Source organism: Gavialis gangeticus, unplaced genomic scaffold (genome assembly GCF_001723915.1).
Source record: "Gavialis gangeticus isolate Ggan-Ray unplaced genomic scaffold, GavGan_comp1, whole genome shotgun sequence".
In the NCBI taxonomy this organism is placed as follows: domain Eukaryota; kingdom Metazoa; phylum Chordata; order Crocodylia; family Gavialidae; genus Gavialis; species Gavialis gangeticus.
In genome coordinates, this window is record NW_017729022.1 from 174,267,971 (window position 1) to 174,272,819 (window position 4,849).

Here is a 4,849-nt window from a genome sequence, read left to right on the forward strand (position 1 = left end):
ATTTATTAGGGGGAGATCATGTCAGACCAACCTGATTGCCTTCTACGATCAGGTCACAAAGGCCATGGATGCAGGTGTTGCGGTGGAAGTAATCTTTCTGGACTTCAGCAAGGCTTGGGGGGGGTGGAGTGGAGGTAGGGGGCTATGGGTTGGGAGTGGGGGGCAATAGCAGGGGTAGGGCACTGGCCTATCAGGGCTGCTTAGCACCACAAAGCAGCCGAGGGACAGCTACCTCTGGACCCACATCCTGGTGAGCAAAGAGGGCAGAGAGAGCTCTGACTGTTCCCATGATAAAAACAAAAACACCAAAATATAAAGGTATTTAGAATGTATCTTATTTTAAAGATTGAGGCACTGGCAGTCTTCCAAATTGCTTCATAATTGTAAATATACCAATAAAAAACATGGTGTTCAACTGATACCTATAGTGACGTTTCATTTTAATCATGGAAAAATGTGGATTTTGGGATTTTTTTTAAACCGAAAACCAGGATCCCTGCTCATAATGTAACCCCCTCTTAAGTCAGAACTACTGGGTAGTCACCACTTGGAACATCTACTTACCACTGGATGTCTCCATAGAGGAAGATGTTACTGACAAATTTCCTGCGTTGAACCTTTTTCTTTTCACAAGGACCTCTTATCTTAACCTCTCACCAAGAAAATGATTTCCCAAAATGAAACAAGATTTAAATTGTAACGAGGGATTGTTTTGGGATCAACATCCTGGTCTTGTGGATCAAATGAGACCAACACAACTCGTGCATTTACAATGAGGATGTGTCAAGCATCTGCAGCCCAGGACCTCTTGCACCTAAAAAAAGAATCATGCACCTAAGCCAGTGATTCTGAATCGGGGTGCCACAGAACCTTCTTCCATGGGGTGCTACACAACATGATCCCTGTTGGGTGTGTATGCACCTACTCACAGTTCACAGGATAAAACAAGACATTTCAAGTAGGAATCCGTAGCGTCACAACTGTTCTGACCTGTTATGGTCTGAGTTCTTTGCAACAGAAAAATTGCTCTATTATTTTTCTGTAGTCAAGAAATGAATGAAAGCTAATAGCTGGCCTTTTTTTTCTTTTAGAGAGGTGCCTTGAGTTTAGGAAAGTTGAGAACCATTGACGTAAACAAATCAAAGTAATTGGTTTTCACTCGAATTTCCTTACCAATAGCAACAAAAAAAATTAATCTTTAGTTTGTTACCTGAAATAGCTGTACATGTACTATCAGGGGTTTAAATTATGGAGGTTCAGTGAGACAGAAGAGTGATGTGCTTTTTGTTTTTTCAGAATCTGTCTTTAGCACTCATGATTTAAGTTCTTTTTCTAAATGTGAATTTAATATAAACTAAGGCAGCAGAGTATCAGAAGACTTGAAACACCAACTCTAGGTGAGAGCTATGTATAGATAAAACTTTGATAGAGTTGTTAACTCAACCATCCAATGACAATAATCTGAATGTTTACACTGTTAGTTATTACTAGTCTATAGCATGCAAGAAAAACACAGGAATTGTCATATGAAGTTTCACAATATTGGGAATGATTTTTTTGGCATCCTGAATGACTCAGCTGATTTATCATTAGTTGGGTCTGGTACGTAGACAATTTTCATAGTAATTTGATATTCCTAAATTGGTAAATAGAAAAACAAACAAAAAACCTGTGTATAGACTTACATACTTTGCAACTGGTAGAACCACTTACTGTTGAGGAAATGTACTATACTGGTAAGAATTTTCTACTGGAATAACTGCATCCACAATGGAGGCTGCAAATACTTCAGTTTCTGAGTCAATATAGTTAAATCTGCAAAACTTGTGTAAAGATACAGTCTTACTCTTCCCCATTTCCAGTCTCAGCCTTGTGTGCCCAGCAAATCAGAGGGGAAGAGCAATGTCCCAAAGACAGCATCTGAGCATTGCCAAAGGTGAGGGAGTCAGTTTTGAAAAGCTCAGCAGGCTTCCAGACAAGATGGAATATCCCAGCAGAACATCTCCAAGGGGCAGCCAAGGCCAAAGCGTCAGCAGGTAATCTCAGCATAACAGAACCCACAATCATAGTTTGAACGCCTACATGATGTACTTACTTAAAATAGCAACTCAGGGAGACTTAACTGTGCATAATTGGGAAGGTTATTATTTGTTCTTTCTACTAAATTAACTCCTGTTGCTAAGGTCTGCTTGGCTGCAGCAAACGCTTTCAAAACTGTGCACTTTGTTGGGTGACCTTTGGCTCTTTTGAACTGAAGTTGTTTCAACTAAAAGATCATCTTGAGGCAAATGCTGTTATCAGCCTATGTGTACTTGCACTGTGTCTTTAATGTAACATTTACTTTTAACTTCCAGTTCCCATTCAGAACCTAATGAAGTGGCTCCACTGAAGAGGAAAGTTGGAAAAGCTCTGTTTAAAGACATCCCTTTACTTTTGAGACCTCCTTCCTCTTGTGTTTGGTCAGTCTTGTAACAATAGCGTAAAACTCATGAAGGAAGGCATGCATAGGCTCAGTTGCCTTGACTCAACTTCATGCTTTCGGAGCTGTTTTGCTGGAGAGTAGAAAGACCCTAGTAAAGAAGTCCAGCACAGGAGGGTGTAGAGGGCTGCCTCAAAGCTCTGGCAGTTTTCAGAAGAATAAGGGGAAAGAGGAAGAATTGAAAAAAACTTGACAGACCACTACTAATGAAAGACCCAAACAGTGTGGCATCTCAGTGATTAACTGACAAATAGGTTGCTGTTGCCTGTGAAAGCTCATGCCTCTGAACCAGTTAGTCTCTAAAGTGTCACCCTGCCCTGCCTTCTTACTGCCTGAAAGAGTCAAAGCAAACTGGTTGGGAGAAACAAAGCCACTAACTTGTTCCACTGTTACAAAAACTTCCAGGGGTGGAAACTGAGAAGTGAGACATAGGTTCCAAACTGCTTCCAATGCTGGACCTCTTCTAAACTGCAAGAGGGAAGGGGCGCATCAGCATCTGTTACTACCTGCAGATTTTAGAATATCTGTTTAGTTGCACATTTAACTCTTACCCAAGACAGTAATCAAGACAAGAACTATTACCACCTTTTTGGAGAGAAACGTAGAAAAGGTATACACGCTCACATAAAACACATGTATTGATCTACCCTCAAATAAAGGCGCACATGTAACTTTTATAAGTCATATTGTATGCTCTTTCTGTTATCGCGAATATAGTACATCACCCCAAAGGAGTGTTAATACAACAACAACAGCAACAACTTGCTCAATTGGTAACATGTATTTTCTCTAGAAAAGCATTCATAGATTCATAAATGTTAGGGCCAGAAGGGACCTCAGTAGGTCATCGAGTCTGACTCCCTGCCCTGGGCAGGAAAGAGCGCTGGGGTCAAATGACCCCCAGCTAGGTGCTTGTCCAGTCTCCTCTTGAAGACCCCCAAGGTAGGGGGGAGCACCACCTCCCTTGGAAGGCCATCCAGATTCTGACAAGCCCTACTGTGAAGAAGCTCTTTCTAATGTCCAACGTAAATCTGCTCTCCATCAATTTGTGGCCATTGTTCTTAGTTACTCCTAGTAAATAGAGCATTTCCTATTCCCTGCTGCCCTCCCCTGTTGAATTTATAGGCAGCCACAAGATCACCTCTCAGCCTTCTCTTGCAAAGGCTGAAGAGATCTAGGTCCCTTCAGGCCTCTGACCATACGAGTGGCCCTCCTCTGAGCCCTCTCAAGATTCTCCGCATCCCTCTTGAAGCGTGACACCCAAAACTGGACACAGCACTCCAACTGCGGCCTGACCAGTGCCATATAGAGGGGAAACATCACCTCCCTGGACACGTTCATCGTGCATCTGCTAATGCATGATAAAGTGCAGTTAGCTTTGTTGATCACTTTGTCACATTGATGACTCGTATTCATCTTGGAGTCAACTATGCCTCCAAGATCCTTTTCGCTGCTGTGCTGCTGAGAAGGTCATCCCCCACCTGTAAGTGTGTTGGTGGCTTTTTCCCCAGGTGCAGCACTTTGCACTTGTCTTTGTTGAACTGCATCCTATTTCGTTCTGCCCATTTTTCCAACCTGTCCAGATCTGCCTGGATCCATTCCCTACCCTCTGGCTTGTTAACTTTGCCCCATAATTTGGTATCATCTGCAAACCTGGACAGGGTGCTCTCCACACTCTCATCCGAGTCACCGATTAAGACATTGAATAGCACCAGTTAAAGGACCGAGCCTTATGGGACTCCGCTGCCCACATCTTTCCAGGTCAATATCGACCTGTCCACCACCACTCTCTGGGTGCGACCCCTAAGTCAATTTGCCACCCACCTGACTGTGTAATCATCTGCATCACAGCCTGTCAATTTATTTACGAGAACAGAATGAGATAGTGTATCAAAGCCCTTCTTAAAGTCTAGGTAGATGACATCTACCTCGACTCCTGCATCTAAGTATTTTGTGATCTGGTCATAAAAAGAAACAAGTTAGTCAGGCAGGATCTACCTGCAATGAATCCATGGTGATTTACTTTCAGTATTATTTCCCCTGCTGGGCTCCCACAAATGTGATCCTTAATGATTTTTTTCCAGTCTTCCCAAGGATAAAGGTGAGACTAACAGGCCTATAGTTTCCTGGTTCATCCCTCCTCCCTTCTTGAATATAGGGACCACATTGGCCCTTTTCCAGTCCTCTGGAACCTGATTGGAGCACCATGAGAGCTCAAACAGCCATGCCAGTGGCTCTGCTATGACACTGGCCAATTCCTTCGGCACCCTTGGATGAAGTTCATCTGGGCCTGCTGATCTGAACACATCCAGCCCCTCCAAGTGCCCCTTCACTAAGTCTGTGCTAACAGTTGTTGGGCTAGTGTCCCTC